General features: G+C 41.6%; 1 protein-coding gene across 1 annotated transcript in view; it reads right to left on the reverse strand.

The window, feature by feature from the left end:
- LOC142896069 (exostosin-1a) overlaps window positions 1–22,433 on the reverse strand; it is a 151,465-nt gene that overhangs the window by 60,575 nt on the left and 68,457 nt on the right. The window lies entirely within an intron of this gene.

Genomic DNA, 22,433 nt, shown 5'->3' on the forward strand with positions numbered 1-22,433 from the left:
GGTCATTATTCAATAGCCAGGGAGTGACACTGGAACCCTTGAAACCTGTCCGAGGGCTGGATGAGAATGGCATTGTACTCTTTGATGAAGGACCACACAGGTGTGTGTGTGTGTGTGTGTGTGTGTGTGTGTGTGTGTTAGAAAATGTCCAACTTTTACACAAGAGTTGATAACAGCTGATAACTGATATTAAGTGAAGAGAAAGTTGCAGAGAGGACGCTGAACTTTAGCCCCGTTCAGACTGCCAGCCGAAATCCGATTTTTTTTTTGCTCATCCAGATTGAAACCGGATGGCTATTTTGTAGTCTGAACAGTCACAAATCACATGGAATCCGATTTTGGCAAGACGGATTGAAACCACATTCGGGAGGTAGTTTCAAATCGCATTTGGACAGACGCGTCCAAACACTCGGTTTTGACTGTCCGTGACGTCACTCTACGCGACGCAAGACCCAATGCGCCAGACCAGAGAGTGAATCTGATTTGAATCAGATTCGCCTGCAGTCTGAACACAGCCTTTTTGTCGCGTCCATGCTTTGGATGGCGGTTTCCACTGTCGCCCCATCGCAGATCTGGATCCTGAGGTGCTAACACACTGTGTTTGTTGGTTCTCACACAGTTCAAAGAGATACCGATAATTCTAATTAGCAACTCTAAATTGTCCATGGGTGTGAATGAGAATGGTTGTTCGTCTTTATGTTGTTCATGTGTTTGCACCTGCAAACCTCAGTGCAGGAGAAGTGGTGATAGTGAATGGATGATTAAATATTTTCACAACTGCATTTGGCCCTGCACATAAAATATGACACACAGGCTTACCCACTTTGTGAATGTGCAAATGGATATGGTCCAAACTTGTCTTTAGGATTCAATATTAACATTATGTGGGTGTTTTGGGGGGATACATGCATTTTGGGGTAATTGTAAAAAAGATAAGAATTTTTATTTTATTTTTTTAAAGTAAATTTTCTGGAAAGAGTCCTGTCATGAGAGAGACACACAGTGATCCATCAAACTGTGCTCAGATCAAGGAGCCCGATACATCGGGATATGACATTTTCCAAATCTAGTAATTCATTCCACATTTCCATTGGTGAAGAGAGTCCATGAAGGAGGGATTATTGCAACTTTAAATGCTTGGACAGGGACTGGACGAACCATCTGTTTCAATTGATGAAAGCAATTCATATTTCTTCACTGCTAGTCTTGCAAATTCGTAACAATGACCCATTGGGTACAACTGGTGCTGCTTTTTGTTTCACTAAAGTTCCTCTTTATATGTGTTTTGTGTTTGTGTTGTCTTTTTTTTTTTTAAAGGAAATGCTGACTTTATTTTTTTCTTTCTAAACTCGACTGGTTTCAGACAGATTGACGGAAATCTGGATCACCTCAATCACAGGAATTCAGAAACGTTGGAACTGGGTTAATAAAAAAGTCCTAAAAAAGTTTACTGCAATGGCATAAAGATGAAATACACGTGTGTGGACAAACACAGTATGAATGTAAGCTTACATTCAAACACAGTATGAATGTAAGCTGCATATACAAAAGAATGTTAAACCATAAAATTCCATTAATCCTGAGTTTGTGTGACAGTAAAGTGGTTAACGTCAGTACATGTGGTCAATCTTGTTGCTTCCGTCTCCCTTTGCCAGATGCAGGTGTCGGTTTCTCCTCAGTCTCAGCTTGTGGCTCTTTGACAAAAAAAAAAAAAAGCAAGAGTTTACCGTATCAGTTAAATTAGGCCCGGATGTGCGCAAAAACAGAAATTTGGACGTTTCACTGAGCACACTGTCATTTGATTTCAGAGAGGCAGCCTTGCCCACATTTAGTTTTGTACCTCTTGTTGAACATAATTTGATTTTTCCCAGGGACGGTCATTTCTCCAGTGTTGATTTTAATCAGCCTCTCCAGCTGTCTCTTGGTTTCTTTCTCCCTGTGGATGCTGTTTTCCTTCTGGGCTCGCTGTGTCTTGGTCTGCCGTGTCGCACTCCTCAGCTCCTGCTTCAGGCCCGTGATGATGTTCTTTTGCACTTTTGACTGAACCTTCTCTTGGCGCAACAGCCCGTTCAGCTCCCTGACTTGATCTTGGAGGTGACGGAACTTGGACAAGAGGTTCTCCTGAAAGACGCCGTCTGCTGGTCTCGGCTTTAAGGTCCTCAGGTGACCGTTTGTGTTGGTCGGCTGCTGCATTTTCATTATAAGGCAACCACTTTCAAAGAAATGCAAGGGTGTTTTGTGTTAGTAAGGCAGTAAAAATGTTTATATTTTTCCTTTAACAATGCCTTTGTTGAAATGTTGGAAGATTCCAAGAGATAGCAGGGTCCCCCTTTGATGTTTATTAAAGACTTGGTCATGCTGTATTCCAAGTTCTATTCTTTCCTGACAGTTCTGTCACATGACATTTTAGCCATTCTGAATTAAAAGTTTCATTCTCATGAAGATTGGGACAGTGACATGGCTTTTCCACATCTTTTAAGTTAGGCATTGGAAGTACAAGACGGGTTAAGGAGGGAAGGCCAAAGAAGAAGAGCTAAAGAATACAGACAATAAATGAACCTACTTTGAATGCTACATATGTACACGCGTATGCAGTCTTAATAGACCACCACACATGCATAGAGTGGACACACTGTAGGTTCATTTTATTTCATTTTCATGTTTTACTTTCATAGAACAATTTCCTGGGTGACTTGTAAATTTCATGCAAATGTCGAACTGTCCCTCTAAACAAAACCTTTCAAGGGCACACTTAACACATGTATATATTTTTTTATTAAACGTCAACAAGCATTATCATATTATCTGCATGGCAATGCCACATTTGGTAGATTTGGTACAGCGTTCACACCCCAAACAATTTTGCATCTACTTATGTAAAAGCCACAAGAGGTTAGCGATGATGCATTGCAACCTTGAAGGCTCCTGTTTCACAGTGGTAGATTTTAAACATGACGGGAAGACGAACACGCATTCTATTGACGGAAGACATCCAGTCCAATATTCTATGAGGTTCGATCGAGATATGACTAATTCATCATCTCTCAGACAGACGCCGCTGAGCCTCATCACCAATTTAAATTCCATTCGCTGGAGTATGAGCGTCCCACTAAGACATTGTGCATGAGGAAGTGTTTGAACAACAGTAGCTTCACTGTTGACTCTTTCAATACGACCTCGGTGTGAGTGTGATATTTTGCTCAAAATCAACAGCAGTTACGCAGCAATTTAATGATAATTAGTGTATGCGAATCAGCAATTTAAAAGTTTAAAAGTTAAGTTTGTGATCTTTGGAGATTTTGAGTAGGAACAGCGGCATCAAGTGCTTACATTTCAGATTGCAGCATTCTTTCGCTCACCATCCCTCCCCCAAGCTTACCAGTGAACTACGTTGGCCTGCGCAGACAAACCTGGATACCTCATCTACCTTCTTCTTCGTTGGTTTATTTGAGGACGCAAGCATTCACCTTTAATATGAACCACGCTGTCAGGCGGCTTGAATTGTCCACACCAGGCTTCCTTAGAAATATGATGGCGCAAGATGGCAGCTAACTAGGAGCAAGACCCTTGCTCTACGTATATTCTTACATATATAGAAGTAAGAACCGTTTGATGGGTAGGAAAACCAAATAACTTTTATTGTACTGCGATGATACACTTTTATTACACGATCTTACGCTTTTGCCAGTGTAAAAATCAGAAATCAGACCAAATTTTACACACTGGTCCTTCAACAACACAACCAACTTGACGAGCAGCTGTAGAAGCTTTATGTGAAAGATCACCTGTGGTTCCTGCTAACTAACTGCCAAAAAGACGAAGAGCAGCAGACACTCGCTGCAGCTATCTAGGTCACGTACGTTGAAGATGGAAGATAACACCCATACAGTATAGGTGCAGTGGTAAAAATGAATGCTGTGACTTTGTCTCATGGGGATTTTTTTTATTTTATTTTAAGCAGTCTATTTTCAAGCCTTCCCCTGATACCCATGAATGCAGATCCTTCTGAGAACTTGATACTCGAGTATGACACGAATAAAATCTCTGAGGCATCAGCAAGAGGCTTAACACTAGGATCAACCCAAAACACAAGATTAAAGCTGTCCAGTATCAGTGTGAGACAACGGCCTTTGTGTACATAGGCACGTCTCACTACCTTTGCACATGCACAGAGGCAGTTTAAAGGGGCAGTGAAAGATTTCCATTATGGTCAAATTTATGGAATCATAGAATTGGCATGTGAAGCTCTTATGGTATTATTTCATCAGCTCGCATAATTTTAGCTAATGCTAGCATATTCAGCTCGTTCGTATACTCGACATTGCCATGCACCCGACATTTTCCTCTCTCACTCAGTCGTCGCCTCGCTCCAGCACTTTAAAGGCCTCTTACAAGCTTCAGCATTGATTAGAGGTCACACTGGGTGAAGAGCAGTCGCTCCCTATTGTGGAAAGTGTTTTAAATGAAAGTGTAACGTTTAATAAAAAAGATTTAACCATCTAAAATGTCTAGGTGCAGAAGTTCACACAAAGCCAGCTGATCTCCCATCACTACGCAATCAAAGAAAACAAAGTCAGCTGACATTTGAAACGTGATGGAACAAAATCATGAAAGGGTTTTTAATTGTTAGTCAAATGGTTCATTCAGAGGACTGAGCAAGTTTTTAAGCAACGAGAGAATAGAAAATAAAGCGTACAAGGTTTTCAGTTTTTGAAAGTGAATGAAAAGTGTGAAAATCCTAACAAAAGAAATTGCCACATTCTGAAGTAATAAATCCCCCCAAAAAAAGCCTAGTTTACATGTTTGACATTCAAGTGAATTATGTGATCCTTCCTATTAGTCGTGAAATTGCTGAATGTTTAATAAGGTTATGATAAAGTGTGCAAGGCAGCTGGCTTGTTTGGATTTTTCTGCTAAAACCTCTTTTAGCAGATCTTTCTGTCAGTTTCTGTTTTTAGCAGAATGCTACAACCAATCAGCTTCACTAGGGAGGGAAATCATTTAACATAGACACAGAAAAATAGACACACAAATAAACGGCGACAGTGCAACCCTGCATAAAGAGGATGCGATGTTCAGAACAGAGGGGGGGAAAAATGGGACTGAAAGATTTTCCCACTGCTTTGCTTTGATCCAAAATGACCTTGTTGTAAATTGCTTTGGTCACGCTCACAAAACCATTATCACAAATCCTTAATTATCATCTGTTGAATTCACACTTTTTTTCTTTTTTTTTTTTTTTACTGCTATTGCCTCCTTGACCTAAAAGTGGAGCTTTTGATTGGTTAGGGAATCAAATAAGATGTTTCAGCTATCCTCACTTTTGAGTTCACACTTGTTTTTTTTTTTCTAGATTGAGGCAAAAAACGACTGGACTGACTGTTCTTTTGTCACCACTTTATCATCTGTGTGTCCATTTCAATAAAACCTGGGGCTGAACTGTCTTTTAATTAACGTATGACTTTTGAGGTTGAACTATAAAAATGTTTGCAGTACTTTACACACTTAATATCTACCTAAATGATTTTCTGAAAATGGAAAAAAAAAATCGAATACACTTTTAAAAAACATGAACAAACAAAATTTGTTTTCAGCACAATGAGAGTGCGGCATGCATTCGGAGTTAAGCGCAGCTCAATCTGAGCAACAACAGCAATGAGGCAGCAGCTAAATGTGGAGTGGGATTCTATTGACTCTCCGCAGCAAAGCAAAGTTTTCTCGCAAATTCTGGTCATTTGCAATGGGCAGGGAAGTTATTACCAGCAGGACAAACGAGAGAAATGAGAGTGGACAGTGGCCGCATTCAAACCAAACACTGCCGTGGAGCCGAATTTAAGGCTTCCTGAATCCAAAATGGAATGAGAAAAGGTTGCAAAAGTGACAAAATGAAGGTGTGAAGCACCTTGCCAGTAGCCAGGGATGAGGAGGCTGCCACCACGAGTCGGCCAGCTTCCAGGACCTGAACATCACTAATATTATGTTTTTAGTGGGTCATGTGTTAGTAGTTATTTGGTTAAGATATAAAACAATTGTGTACATTTTGTATAAAAATGTGAAGCACTGAAATTTGTCTTGCAAAGGTTTTGTGTTGCTCTGATAATAGTAAACTTGTGCAAGCATGCAACCACATAGACTGTTAGCAGAATAGTACCAAACACACACACATACTACGTATGTCAGCATTTGAAGGATAAGCAGGTAGCAAACAGTGTTGGTGAGTAATATATTACTATGTAATAGATTACTACTTTTTAAACTAAAGTAATTGGTAATTGATCACTTATGAAACAAAGTAGTTAAAGAAGTAATTAGATTACTTTTCAAAAGGAATAATCAGTGATCAGTAGTTGGATTATTTTTATGGAGTAATACCAAAAACACTGTTAGCCAATACAAATGCATCACTTTTTTTTTTTTTTCTTACTTTTTTTTTTTTATTTAGCCCTCCTCTTTTCTGTGGACGGGAGCTAATTTGGCCACAGATAAAGAGTCTTGGGTGTCAGACAGTGGGATCTCTCTCACTGTCGCCAGTCGACAAGCGCGGGGGGCATTTGTACACCAAACCCGAAGATGACGCCTCATCCGAATCGGTAATCGCTCGACAGCTAACAAACACAAACACAAACAGCAAGCGACGCAGGCCGGGGCTTGATTTGGGTGGGCGGGGCTTCGCTTAAAACATATTGATCGGAAAACAGATGTGGTCAGAAATGGGGTTGGAAAGGTGTGTGTGTGTGTGTGTGAGAGAGAGTGTGTGTGTGTGAGGGTCACCGGTGTCGTCGGCCGCGGTTGTTTACCTAGATGTGATTGCCGGCCTCACACGCGAGCCCCACCGCCCCTCCCTCCCCCACCGGCCCAGACAGGGACGTGTGGTAAATAATAGAAGAGCTATGACAGAGGGCAGACGCACACAAACAGAGATCAGCGCCAAGGTTAAAGACGGGGCGCGGGCGTAACGGGAGAGCTCTTTATCGACGCGTCATTAATACATGAGGGGGGGGGGGGTTAGACACGCTGGGGACGACGCGCGTGCCACGTGCAAGCGCTGACACCTGCATATCAAATGCCTCAGTGCGTCTTGGCGACAGGTCGGTCGATATCCCGTCCCACCGCCGACGGCCACGTGACTTCCATTCCACTTGCTCGCGTTACAGGCTTCCCGCCCCCGTGTGAGCCGGCGCCGCGATGAGCTCGGATGTAATTATGATAATTGTCCTCATCGTGTGGTTTCACTGCTGACATGAACAAATCAATACCTGGGAGTAAATAATGTGTTAGGGGGAAGAAAAAAAAGGAAGTTCCAGAATATTTTGTTGTTTATTTTGAAAAGGAGTTGTAGTTGTAGTTGTAGTGTGTAATGTATTGGTTACATTTTTTATAATAAATTCAAACATTCAAACTCCTGGCAAATTTTTACTTTCAATATATTTCATTGAAAGTAAAAATTCCAGCAAGTTTTTTCTTGCACAAGCGTCTCACAGAAGATACGATGATGTGCAAGAGTTATCACTGTATTGAGTCATTCAATCATTGTGGAGAAAAAAACATCTTCATATATATATATGTATGTATATATATATATATGAATTAGGGCTGTCAGTCAATTCGAAATTTTAATCGCATTAGTGGTCTAAGTTAACTCGTGATTAATCACTCTTTTTTTTTTTTTACCTTGTTTTATGTGTAGCTCAACAAGATATTTATTGTGTCTTTTATACTCTAGGAAAAATTGGAGATGACAATAATAATTCCTTTGTAGAAATATTCTATTTTTATTTTAATTGGAACATTCCAAAATGATTGCATACTTAAACTCTGTGTGTGTCTGTGTGTGTGTGCGTGTGTTTGTTTCAACTCTCTCGCACTCTGTGTACTGACAAATATGACGTACACAAACATGATCGCATTTGTCAATCGGTATTTTTATTTTGAAAATTGCTTTTATTTTGAAAACTGACCGGATTCTCTCGTGCTTCTTTGAGGGACTTCCTGTCCAGCTTGATGCCATCGCTTGCGCACAAAATAGACCAGCCTCGGCCTGCTCACGCCTATGCTGTTTCCATGTTTGGACGGGTGACAACAACAAGCGCCGCTGCGAGCGTCTCAGATCGACGCCCACCCGCGTGAGGGTGTCATCGCTTGATCAGGAGCCACGTCAGCGCCCGGGACACACACACCTAAGTCACCTCCCCCCCCCCACCCTTTCGCACCGACTGCCGACTTTGTGAAGTTTCCCTCCATCGCACCTCCATGTTTGGATTCAGACTCTCGACTTTGTCGCTGCTAAAAATAAGACTTTTGGATTGAAGGCTGATGGGTTAGATAGAACCAGCCAGCTGACGGATGCCACCTTTAAGGTGCACCGCGCGGTGATTCGGCGCCGAAAATGTCTAAAAATAGAAATAAGTGCGTTGTGTCGCGTTGTTTTGCTCTCGTGTCGCGCGCCCATCGCCTGCCACGGTGCATTTTTAGAGCAACGTCACCTTTGAAACAAAGTCACAGCATGAAGGCGAAATAAGTCTCGTCAAAAAGTAAAAGTAAAAAGTCTATTGCCGTTCAAATGTGTGAAGTGTTTATCATTGGGATCGTTGCGAATGGCTGTGTGAGGAAAACAAAACCGAATGAATTTTACAAAAAGTCGGATTGGTTTGACAGACAGACAGAATATTTTTATTGTCATACCCCTGGAAGCACTGGTTTACATATCTGTGTTTTTTGTACTTATTTATTCCAAAAAAAAAAAAAAAAAACGTTCATATGGACCTGAGTCTGGAATAAAGTTCATCACAAGATGGAACAAGGACTTGAGAGTTTATGCATCTGGTGAGTTTTGTTGCTAGCCTTCATGAACTGTTTCAAATGCTGTCTTTTCAAGTTGAGGCAGTTTAATGAGATGATGCCGGCGATCGTGATTGAACTGTTTTGAGGTGAAACGCATGTTTGCTCCCTCTCACTTTTTTTTTTTTTTTTTTTTTTTAATAGGTGCCGTGGCGTTTCACCCATCAGCCTGCTGCAAAGAGCCAGACAGGTCAAACAAGAAAGGATTTTTTTTTTTTTTTCACCCCCTCGGAGAAGGAGGGAGAACGCCGCGTCCGTCGCTCCACTTATCTCCCACTTTTTTTTTTCTTCTTTTTTTCCCCCTCCGCCTCCTTCAACCACTTCATTCGTCTTTTCTTTCAAGCGCCTTCAAACCGGCAATTACCTCATCCGGTTGAAAGCTGACGGACGTGTTTCCCTTCCGTGCTGTTTATCGTTTCCGCGCTTCTGTTTGCCAACGTTTCGCGGTCGCAGTCGGTTTCAATGTGAAGCCGATGACGACGTTCGTGACGGCACCGGTCTGTGTGGCAGTAGACGTTGTTACGGCCGCGCGCTGAAGGGGGCAGCGATGGGAGGAGGACCCCTGTCAATTGGTGGCACTGCATGGCTTTCTAACTTTTGTTTGCTCCTCTGCGCTAATTGAAGCAGTGCTGTCAATCCCTACAGCAGCCAACACTTGACTGACATTGATTCGCAGCGCCACCACTGCCATGCGGCTTCTTCTACTTCGGTGCAGCGGAGCAGTGTTGTTGGGATTGCTCCATAAAAGTAATCCAACCAGTGATTACGGATTACTCCTTAAAAAGTAATCCGATTACTTCTTTAACTGCTTTGTTTCGTAAGTAATCAATGACTAATTACTTTAGTTGAAAGAAAGATAAAGTCACGGTTGCTCGGTGCTTTGGACTGAACTTTATTAAAGTACTCGTTTCCAGCATATAAAGCACAACGAACCACGATATTCTTTGATTTCGACAAGATGAACTCAAAATAATGTTTGCATGTCCAGCTATCAAATGCAATCGCTGTTTTGTTTTTTTTTTCTTCTTCTTTTGTCGCCGCCATGCTTGCTTTGGTGCGTCGTTGCATATCAGTGACGCTGCACGCGCGGCTCCATCATCAATCTGCGACATTGTTGCTTTCGGTTGTTTTTCTAAATTTCGGACATTTCGTATGTAACAAGAGAGTTTTAGCATGCAAAAGATTTCGGAAAAAAGTAATGGAATCGTTACTTGATAAAGTAATTGTGATATAATTACCAGTTTCACCACAGAAATCCCCTTACATTACTCCGTGACTCAAAAAGTAGTTTAATTACAGTAGTGGATTACTTAGTAATAGATTACTCGCCAACACTGCAGTGGAGTTAACATCATTACTCAACGTTTTTGCACAAGTTTATCTATCTGTCTGTCTGTCTGTCTGTCAGTATCTAACATCTATATCTATCTATCAATCTGTTTTCATCTATGTCTGTCTGTCTGTCTTTCAATTTGTCTGTCAGTGTCTATCTATCTATCTATATGTATTTATCTATGTCTGTCTGTGTGTCCATCTGTCTGCCAGTCCCTGTGCGTGCGTGCCCGTGCGTGCCGGCGCGGTGTTAATGCACCGATCGATGCGGTTGGATGTCACCAATCTCCCAGTGGTGACCCAACGCGGGCTCGATCCTCCGGAGCAATTATTGCTCTGTCTCTCTCCCCGGCCCTCTGTTTCTTTTTTTTTTTCACCCCCCCCACCCGCCGTCTTGCCCTCCCTTCCTCCTTCAGCCTGTTCTCTTATTTTTCAGCGGAGAAACGGATGGTTTTGACGGGCAGATGGTCGACATTAAAGGCAGGAAAATGAAAAAGCGCCCGAGAAGGCAAACACACAGACACATAGCTATGCATGGTGGAACAGAAATATCTCCGTGGCCTCTGGTTTAACCGTTTCACTGCCTTAAGGAGTGGAATGAAAACCACTTGTTTTCCTCTTTTTTTTGTGGGCACTTCATAGGCAATTTGGTTTCTTAGTTCCCTTTGTACCTGGAATTAGATTGCGTTCTGCCTCAAGAGTGATGATGTTTGTGCTTAACAGACTGACGTGAGAAACAAGTAACTGCAGAACAACATGTTCGGGCTGTTCCTACCCAACCCTTGTTCCTCTTTTTCACTTTGAATTTCGTGGAGACAAACAGGACACGTGCTGCTCCATGACGAACACAGTCGACGGATAAAGACAGACATTAGAAAATGCCAAGAGCGCATCAAGCCCAAGCTCAACAGGGCTGCCAAAGGAGCAATTATTATCTCCCAAAGTCATTGTTTCCGCTCTCTGAAGCGGCGGCGGCTAAATGATAAAGTGCCCGAGCCGAACACTGGGAGACACACGTAGAGCAGACAAAGAGAGCGGGCGCTAAGTCCTTTTCTTCTGTCAATCCGCAGAATCCACAAAGCGGGAGGCAGAAAGAGCCGTCTGCGTGGATCAAAGTCGAACACACGACCGTGATCCCCGGTGTCAGGCGGACTGATCTTATTACAAACCTCATTACGTTGCGGCAAAAACCTCACATGGCAGATTTTTTTTTTTTTTTTTTTTTAATCCGAGCCTCGCACAATGACTGACAGTCTGGAGTCGGGGTTAAGGCTTTCCGTTTCCACACCCCAAGGATTAAACCTGCAAGGAGCGGCAGCCACGGCACCGCTGGTCTTAAACAGTCGTTTCACTTATCATCCATTCTGTGGGGGTCAGGTGACGCAGGGGAGCAGACAGGTGAGGTCACCACTTAAATTGTGTGTTTTTTTGTGTGTTTTTTTTTTAATAATCATTTGCCTAAAGGGAGACATAGACATACACAGAGGATTCTTTCATTCACTACAACTGCTTTTCCTGCACTCAGGTGCTGGAGTCTGTCGCGCGAAGGCTGGGTTACATCCTGGACAAGTTGTCAGTTTATCACAGCACCACGTTGAAAAACCATTCACTCTCCACTCGCTCCACTGGCCAGTTTAGAATTCCCAAATTACAAAATCTCATGTTTTTGGACTGTGTGAGGAACCTGGAGAACCCAGCGAGAACCTTCACAGACACAGAGAAAACATACAAACTCCACACAGAGAGGCCCCTGGCCTCAGAAACCAACACACAATCTTTAATTAAAGAAAAATAATAAGAAATAAAACAATTTATCTATCCCATTAACAAAGACTGATGTGCTGTTAAGACCTGTATTAGGATGATGCTCTGTTTGGCCATTGTTCAGTTTATGACTGAAATGAAATGAAATTAATTTGGACCCAAAAATCCTTTTTGTATAGAGGTAAAAAAAACAAAAAAAACATGGTTTGTTTGTGTTGTTTTGCACAGTTACTGGTGCGAATGTCTACATGCTGTTTTTAATGTTCTTCATACGATAATAAATTAAATAAATTGCCCATTTGGGATTTTGGCTTTGCCATCTTTGGCAAAGGTCATCATATACTATATAACTAAATCAAGTATATTCCAATTATACTACACCTACATCAAATAAAACATTTAAACAGCTTTTTCATTTTTTTATTTTTTTTTCATTTTCAGCGGCTCAATTCTGAGACTGAAAGACCGTTAAATTCAATTTCAAGAAACGACTCAACAATAACATTTCCAAAATTGCCCCCTTTATAGAGAAGGGGGAAAAAAAAAAACAAGCAGCCCACTTCCCTTCAAGTCCCTGAGTCTGAATTGAACGAATCCAAATTGAAAACACCTACTCTTTATCAAGTGAGAGAGCACACGCTGACTCTGTTCAACATCTCTGCAAGGTGTTAGGTTAGAGTCCCTCTATTCAGAAAGCAGAGACTGGTAGGGTTGTGGGGGTCAATATTAGTTAAGCATTTATTTACAGATCCTGGCAAAGCAGTCCTGTGAATAATTCATCTTTCCTTGCTTGGAGGAGTCTGTTGACAAGACACCCTGACGCTGCCCGAAAGGAAATCAATGCGGCTATGATGGGCATCAGGCTGCTGCGCGGCTGCTTTTGACCCGAGCCTGGGTGTGAGTGCTTATTTGTCCGCGCGTGTATGTTTTGTGTGTAGTTACAGGTTGCGGCCCTATGTAAAGCGATCGGCTTTTTGATTCGCTGATTTGAGTGAAACAGTGCCCATCGAGGGCAGACGTGCCTCTGGGAAATGTTGTCTCCTGTTGTGTGACGCCGTGGACGGTAACTCTATCACACTGCCTCTGGTTTCTGCTGCCAAATGGTAAAACGGATTGCACTGGGAAGCTGGTATTGTGAAAGTAATTTGAGACAATTAGAAAAATGGGATGGCGAGGCCAGATGTACAAGTCACTTTACAATTGTATTGTATAAAGGTCCAGTGTGTAAAATTTGGCTTGATTTATTATTTTTATATCGGTAAAAGCCTGATGTACTGCAAAAGTAATTTGGTTTTCCTACCCATAGAACAATTTTTATTTATATATAAGAATATACATAGATCAAGGGTCTTGCTCCCAGTTAGCTGCAATCTTGCACCCCTATATTTCTAAGGAAGCCTGGTGTGGACAATCCAGCTCGCCTGACAGTGCATCTCATTTTAAAGTTCGATACTTGCATCCTCAAATAAAACAACAAAGAGGACGGTGCACCAGATGTCCAGGTTTGTGTGTGGAGGCGACCGTAGTTCACTGGCAAGCTCGGGAAAAGGAAGGTGAGCGAATGGAAGCTGCAATCTAAAATCTGACCACTATATGGCAGGATTTTACAGACTGTGCCTTTAAGCACAGCTAAAAGTTCAACTTTCCTTCAACTTTATGCTGGATGAGTGTGGCTTGGATTTAGTGGTACACTTCATTAAAGAAGAAGAAGTGGCTGGAACACAGTGGCTTCAAAGCAAAGTGGTGACAACTTTAAATCTACAACATCAGGAAAGGCAATCTGACTACATCAGTGAGTCCTTCTGTCCCTCAGTCAATCTGACTCGACAATAAACACCCATCAGGAGGTAAAAGTGTGTTTCGCAAGTTATGGGACCTTAAAGAGTAACCACTTCTTCCCATCAGTTAAAAAGCTTAATCACTGAATGTCTCTCTCCCCACCCTTTAAATCACCTCCAGTTGAATGAAGACAAACTGTGGAGAGATAATTGAGTGCTAACATGAGTCAGAGCCAGAAAAATGAAGACAGATGGCAAGCCTTTTTTTTTTTTTTTATTCTCGAGGATGTCGCCGCTTCTCACTGGGCTGTCCAACAATTCACTGACCGATTTGCTTTTAGACTTTTGGTAGACTGATTTGCGAAGCAGCGGCAGATACTTACATAAAGCCTTTTTTTTTTTTTTTTTTTTTATTGCAACCATGAAAGAGCTTCTTTTGTTTCTGTTTCCCTCTTCGAGTGTGCATTCTTTACCTTTACAGCTGTCATTTTGCTGTATGTCTGTGTTAATAACAGGATTGATGGTGTTCTTTTAGAGGACAGATACACACACAAGCAGGCGCGCATTCACACACACATTAAGCTTTTATCTCTTTTGAATGTAGGACATTAAACTCTTACATACTCATGCTGGATGTTTTAGCCCCTTTTATTCATTGCCTGCTTGAGAAGGGTTTTGTTCGGCATTTATTCTGCTTTTACCGATCTGTATGTAAGGCACAAGTCCAGCACGGTGGGTCCGAATAGCTCTGCCAATATTCTGCCCCGAGTAGTGATAAAATCACAACGGGGTTAGAGTGGTGCCTGTGTGTAAGTAACACCAGCACGGTAGCAGGGGAATGTAATGTTGTTACTCACAGGAAAGCTACTGCGGGGTATTTTTGGTGTCGTGGTTCGGATGTCTCTCTGCTAAGAACAAAAAACTTGTAGAGTCAAATTGCAAAATGGTCGCGCAGACTGATGGATGAACCATTCGCCACTGCATACCAGGCAACAACAGCGGAAAGTCGCGACGATTTTAAATGACTCACAGACCGATATTTCCTTGGAAGTTTGAATACATGTTCCTCCGGAACCATGGAATCACGTGTGGGGTGCCCCAAGGGTTAATTCTATGTTCACTACTTCTTAATCTCTACATGCTTCCCCGGGGGATTTCATCAGGATTCACAGCGTCACCTTCGCCAGTTATGCTGACGATACACAGCTTTACGTTGCCCTGTCTCCAGATGACAGACGTATTTTGATATCAAGTCATGGATGACAGAGAACTTCCTGCAGCTCAACCAGGACAAAACAGACTTTCGACTGACTTCGGATAAAATTAAAATTGGCAAAAAAAAAATCTAAGAGATCTACTAAGAATAGTAGCAGAAGTCTGTGTCAGAGGGAGGTCCCTCACTGTTAGTGATCCACTTGGAAACACTACATGATAGACAGCATGGTTTTATTTTTAGCTAGCGTCACATTTGCGGCATTATACATTTTCACTCAAAAGTTTGTGGGGAGGTTGTGGAGTTTAAAGAACAGTGCAAAGCCTCTCTGTTTTGAGTTACATGCTGTGATGAACTGCACTCTCTAGTTGAGTATGATAAAGTATGATATAAGAAATTGTGGCTAACATGTTCTGACCAGTTTCACATAGCTCCTCTGAATTTTAGCTGTGGTTTAAAAGAAATGAAAACAGTTCTGGAAAAGTATGCTGTCAGCCTCATGCCTTTAGAAATCAGATTCCGGTATGCCAGTGTGCAGCGGGTAATCACACAGGGTGCAGCAGTCTGGACACTGTTCATTGTGTAAAGTAAAAGTGGAACAGAGGTGGTTCATTGGTGGGGGTTCATCTTTATAAAAGTCCTGATTCAGGGCCAGTGAGGCAGAATAAAGACAAAATAAAGCGATCTTAGAAATCAACTTTTGGGGGTTTTGTAAAACTGACTCAGGTATACAAAAATAATCCAAGACAATTATGGTTTCGTACAAAATTAGGTGTCTGATAATTGGCAAAATAAGTCATAGTTGTGCTCAGTCTGGACCTAAATAGCTGGCAGCAATCAAAAGCCCTCTTCAGTAATGAGTTGGCAGATGGCATTTTTTGTAGGTTTTTAACTTCAAAGAGAGGAACATACCTTCAGTAGCTGCCACGTTTTTTCAGACTATGAAAGGGCTGATTGAGATTACTAGCGGGCTTCCACAACAACCCATACATGAAAAACCTATCTGCAAAGTCTGGGTGCCGCCATAGTGTGACGATCCCGCCGTGATTACCTGCCAGAGCACAACTTTAAATCCGTCCACTAATCACGGCGAGCTACTAGAACCAGTGAAAAATGTCCAGAAATCCCTCCATTTATCTTCTCTTCCAGGCATCAGCCACCAAACATTTGAACTACACAACCAGATATCGTCTCTTTCACTGTGTTCTTCAGGGAACCGTGACATACAATACACATATGCTGAGGGACACTGTTGGAATTGTCAAGCAAAGTTGCAAAGTTCAGTTTAGTTAACGTGCAGCGAATGTTCAAAAGGTACAGTTTAGCGTGGCAATCAATTTCCAATCCACCTCAATACCTCAAGCATATACCTAAAGTGCTTGGTGGCGCTGCCTGTCGGCATCAAGTTCTGTAAATGTTGCAATGAATTAAGCGACTGCGCCATAACTCCCCCGCCCCAGGCGTCAGCGCGGAAACGCACAATATAATCCAAGATCTAAGATGCAGGTGAGTGGGAAAGGGAGTTGGCTCCCAAAAAGAAAGTGTGTGCGCAAGCTAAAATGGGCATTTTCAATTATTTTTCTAAAGGTATGCAGCTTGGAAGAGACAGAGAAACTAAAGGACAGAATCGAGACAATCCATCAAACAGACAGTGTGCACAGTAAGAGCAGAAGAAGGAAATGGGGCTCCACATATAAACTAGTGATGTGCCGTGCCGCAGTGTGATACACAATGTGGTCATGCCGACACAATTACGGGAGCAATACTTTTAACCGAAGAAGGTGCGCGCATTTATAATTAATATATAATTGTACTTATATGAAAGAGGATTAGGGCCACAAGAAGAGCAAAAAAATATTGCAGGAAGGAGATTTTTATTTAAGTTTTCATTTCGAGTTTTAAGTTGAAATTTGGTGAATAAAGTCAAAATTTCATAAAAACAAAAGTCGACGTAAAAAACACAAAATTTGGTGAATAAAGTCGACATAAACACGATGACATTTCGTGAATAAAGTTGAAATTTCCTGAATAAAGTAGAAATTTCCTGAATAAAGTCGATGCAAATAAAGTGGAAATTGGCGAGTAATTGGAAACTTAAATTCTATCTGTTCTAATTTTTTTTCTCTTCTTGTGGCCCTAATCTAATCTAAATGTAGCTCTTCTAAATTGTTGCTTCAGCAGCTCACGGCACACATCACAAACACATCGCATAGTCGTCTTTTTCAGGACCAGAGCACCACGCGTGGCCGCGCTCTCCCCCACGCTCAGCCACAGTCACCTAAGAGGACATGCGAGCGCCCAGGGGTGGCACAATATCTATATAGACTGCATACAGAAGTAGATCATATTGCAGGTGGGAGTAGAAGTAGTAGACCTGTCGATAGCCGGGTGGTTTTGTATGTATAATGCAGTGGGAAATATATCCAATTTTACAGTATATTTTTACTGCACATACTTAAACAAGTATGTAGTGTCTCATTCGAATCCAGCCGTAATCAATTTACTAATCTACAATCCGACTACGAGAAAAGACTGCTGTGCCACTTTCAACAGGGCTTTACCCCGCTCAACACTTTACCGTTGCACAGTGGAATACAATCAAGGGAAATTAATTATACAGATATGTTTTACAGACAGTTTTCCCACTGCGAGATAAAAAACCCAACAGTTTCGTCCTTAACACGGAGGCGGACGAGGTAATCGGGCCCATGTTCAGCTGAATGCAGTTGCGTTATCTCCGCAGCGTGACACTTCAACAAAAGGCCCGGGCATTTCAGCAGGTGCCGGCTGTCGCCCTTCAAAAGCAACATGCAAATGGAGGCCTAATTCCCAGGCGAGAGTTGGGAAACGATGGCTCGTGTTCATTTGGCTGGTTGAGCCATCAATCATCCGAGCAGCCGCACGCTCGTTCATGATGGCGCCGCTCGGGTCAGAGCGACAACGTGATGTATTAATGACTAAACTTCTAAATGCTTCCCCTTCAGCCCTCCAAGTTTTCTTTGAAATTACTTGACATTAAAGACGGCAATGCGTGTGTGCGCATGCGAGTGTGTGTGATTGATATGGGGTCATGTGACCATTATCCACTTTTATTAATAACTTAATCTGAAAATTTTAGATGGAAGGTTGTGGTTTTGGCAAAGGTCGAGTACGAAATAATAAACGAAAAAAAAAAATATACCCAAGTAAGTTCTCAGGACATAGAGAGGAAAAAGTGCAGTAGTAGTAGTAGTGGTGTCTGGCTTAACGCACAATACATGTTTTTATGTCTCAGATTAAAAACTTTACATTAGCCAACATTTTAATTATATATATATATAAAAAAAAAAATCTTCAGGAAGAGGCCAAAAATGGTATTCCAGTTTCTTGTTAAAAACAAACATCATCCATCAAAGATGTCGCCTGTTGCGAACTATAATGTCCTCCAGCAATGCAGAGACACTGAGGTTTCAGCGGTCTGGAGGGGAGAAGCATGTTCGAGGGTACAATGTCATCAATCAGCACAAAATCAGAGGAGCGACGCTGTCAATGACAAAGGAGAAATAAACACGACTGCCCGGACAATGGCGCAATAGTGGAACGGCGGCGGCGGCCTGATGAATGTGATCGGCTCATTTTCCAGCGTTTGCTACAAATCAAACATTAGCGTGAGCTGTCACCGTAAAGCCTGCAGAGTGACCAAAACTGTGACCTGAGAGACACGTGAGTGGCAGAAATAGAAAAGAGGTCATACGGACAAATAAAATGGTGGGGTGGCGGGAATCAAGCTGAACTAACCTGGGGGGATGTGCAACCTTCACCATTTTCTATTTCTGAAAAGCATCAGCTGCCGCAGTTAAGTTATTAGTGTGGAGTTGAGAATGCAGGCAATAGGTTGCTAATGTGCAGTAGTTCAAATACGTTTTTGGAAAACCCTTTTATTACACAAATGTAAGAATGTAAAAATATTGTTTGTGTTTTAAAAGGTGTTGCCGCAAATGTTTCTCAATCTGTGTTCAACACGAAAAAAAATCCCCCCCCGCACCAAATTATTTTCTTTCGCATTAACGTGCTAAAACACCCTGTTTTGACCTTGACTAACTGTTCACGTACAGGCAGCATGTGAATTGATTGTGAGTGTCCAAAAACTAATAATGAATCCTTATTTTACATTAGTGAGTTTTATTCAAAGTTTAGTGTCTGAATAAAGCAGTTGGAGGGGAACCACGTGTTAAGCGTGTCATTTTTTTAAATTTTTTTTTCGAGATTTGGAGAAGAAACAGCAACATCATGTGGTTACTTATTAGATTGCAGGCCTCTACCGCTCACCAACCCTCTCCTGAGCTTGACCGGGGAACTACAGTGGCCTGCACACACAAACTTGGATACCTTGTCCACCCGAGTGTTCACCCTAAATACGAGACACGTTGTCAGGTGGACTGGATTGTCTACACCGGGCTTCTGTAGAAATATGACGGTGCAAGACAGTACAAGAACTAGGAGCAAGACTCTTGTTCTATGCTCATATATATATATATATATATATATATATATATATATATATATATATATATATATATATATATATATATATATATATATGTATATATATACATAAATAAAAACTGTTCTATGGTTAGGAAAACCAAATACTTTTATTGTACCGCGGGTATACACTTTTATTAACGTAATTATGGTCAGTGTATTATGATTTTACCTGTGTAAAAATCATCAATCAGGCCAAATTCTACATACTGGACCTATAACTCAGTGCAAGCTGCATCCCAAAAGAGTGCTGAGTACCCACATAGTCTCTCGCCATCATCAGATCCAGGCACATCGAGCTTAATGCTAATCTAATCAAGGCTGACTTTGTTATTATAAAAAAATCAAACTGTAATTTTTTCCCCCCCCAACGGGTTCACCGAAATGATTTAAGCCCCTGGAAATTGGAGGAGATGTATGCCTGGCACAGTTTCCTATCTCACATTTGCAAGTCTGCTTGGCAGCGCTGAGTGTGCAGTGATAGCAGTCATTTTTTTCAAAGTGATCCCGCTGCGCAAAGTCTTTGAGGTTGAGGACCTTATAAAAATAATTTATTTGCGCGACACTGACGGGGAGAAATTGACACCGACAAGAGCTGGAGAAGCGGAGTTCTCCAAACGCTGCGTGGAGTTTTTCTTATGAGATTTTTCCTACGTATCCCGTGCCAAATGTTTGCGGTGGCGTTTTATTGTTCACAGGATTTCCTTTTTACATCTTAAGGGATGTGACGCCAAAGGAAAGTTCACTGAGGATCATGCTTTAACTAAGCCTCTTTGACCCACTGCGTCAGTTCAGCAGCCAGTCTAAAAATGCAGAGGATAATCTTCTGCTGCGATAGAAAAAAAGTGTGCAGATGTGGACGCAAAGTCAAACGCCTAAGCTGAAAAATGGTGCTTTTATTATTCAATCACGATTGGTTCACTGATGAAGATATAGTCTATTAATACAGGAGTTTGCTAACATTAATGCGCGTGCACACACACACACACACACATATATATACAGTATATACATATATGTATATATATGTATGTATACATCTTACCCCCTCCAGAGCTTGCCAGTAAACTACAGTGGCCTGTGCTCCCAAACCTGGATACCTCATCTACATTCTTCTTTGTTGAGGCCACAAGTGTTCACCCTAAAGACGAAACGCGCGGTCAGGTGGGAGCTCAGGCCACTGTAGTTTACTGGCAGGCTCAGGAGGGGGAAAGGGAGTGAAATACACTGCATTGTGAAACGTAGCCACTTGATATCGCTGTTTCTTCTTCAAAATCTCCATATATTACTTACAACCTTTAAATATTACATGTAACGTTTAAATAAAATCAGCATGTCCCTGTTTCTGTGTTGCACAGATATGTATATGAGAAGCTAAATAACTACAGATACTGCAAAAAAATACTTGATGGTTTGTACCGTCAATTTGCAGAGAATCCATTCTCCGGTATAGATAGCTTTGCTGTGTTTCAAGTCATCCATAGTATTGATGAAAAAACAGAATTGTCCACCAGCAGGAGCCATGAGTGACACAAAAGACAAATAAAAAAAGACCAACAATGTTTTTTTACTATATCCTGAGACAGGAACGCGACCACAGACCTTGAGAAAAATGTACAGTATTTGACCTTGGTCTAACTTTCCCACAAGTCCAACTGTACTCCACTTCTCTTTTGAGGGTCGAAGGTTTTGAGTTTTCCCGTCGAGGCAGTGACGGAAAAAAACCTCAAGCATAAATAATTATATATATAAAAAAAAGCAAAGACACGAGTGGCTCGTTGTCATTTGAGGCCATTGTTTCGAACACAGCCCGGCGCATAAGGAGCTATTATTATAAATGTGGTAAGAGCTCCACACAGGGATGAAGTTTAAGGCATTTTATCCATCTGCAAGGGAGACGCATTAACCTTAAACTGATATTTAAATGTCAAGACAGTGCGCGTGTGTGTGTGTGTGTGTGTGTGCGTGTTGGAAGAAGGCGGGCGAGAGTACGACAAGCATAAAGAGAATATAACTCAGCAGAGGCCTACCCTTTCCAGCAGCATTATTAGATCACATTCTGCAGGCAGCCATGACTGATGGCAGGGTCGCATGTTTTCATCACTTAGGACCAATTACCAAACAGTTCCACTATAGCGACGGAGCTCGACCTTCCCAATCATCCAACCGCGCTGTGTTTCACAGCGGGGTAACGGGATTTTTTTATTTTTTTTTGCCCAGGGAAATATGTGTTTAAGCCGGAGACGGCGGCTGGGCAAAGGTGACAGTGGCGTTAATGTTTGCAAGTGAGCTGCACAATTATTTTTGTCTTCGAGTTCAGTTCCCAGTTCAAGGGTTAAACAGTTATCGTAACAATGTGAGAGTTTTTTTCCTTCCGGATTTCCTTCTTCTGGAAAATCCTCAAAATATACCCAGTCCAAAAGGTTTTTGTGTCTTTTGTGCGTTGCTCAAATGGCAACCTAATAGCTGCAGGTACAAAATCCCTGAAAACAAATGTTTTCGATGATTTGTTTCCCCATAGCCACTGACCTTTTTATTTATGTATATATATTGGCTATTTGGCTCGATCATTATGAAAACGTCAGTATTTGGAATAACTGACATTCCAACTTGCCACTGCTTTGATTGTGATTCACAAAGTGCCATTGCGGTGATAGTCATTTCTCGTGAGAAAAGTTAAAAAACCAAACAAAAAAAAAAAGATATGGATTTTTGTGATTGTGTGCGATTGAGCCCAGATAAACCAGATGGGCCTCCAGATGCCTCCAGTTCACGCCAGGTTTAATGCCAAATACAAAACCCTGGAGTGGACTGTAAAATGCCATGTCTGCATTGGTTCATGTATGAATAAAAAAATAACATTTTCTACAGCAAAACCTAAATATTGGAACTTAAACCACACGCCTATGTTACACTAAAACATTTTTTTTTTTTTTTAAAGAGACGAAAAGACCCACTGCAGTTACATAAACCATAATCTATTC

The sequence above is a fragment of the Nelusetta ayraudi genome, unplaced genomic scaffold, assembly GCF_046127955.1.
Source record: "Nelusetta ayraudi isolate G7.1 ecotype Tasmania unplaced genomic scaffold, CSIRO-AGI_Nayr_v1 ptg000052l, whole genome shotgun sequence".
Taxonomy (NCBI): Eukaryota; Metazoa; Chordata; class Actinopteri; order Tetraodontiformes; family Monacanthidae; genus Nelusetta; species Nelusetta ayraudi.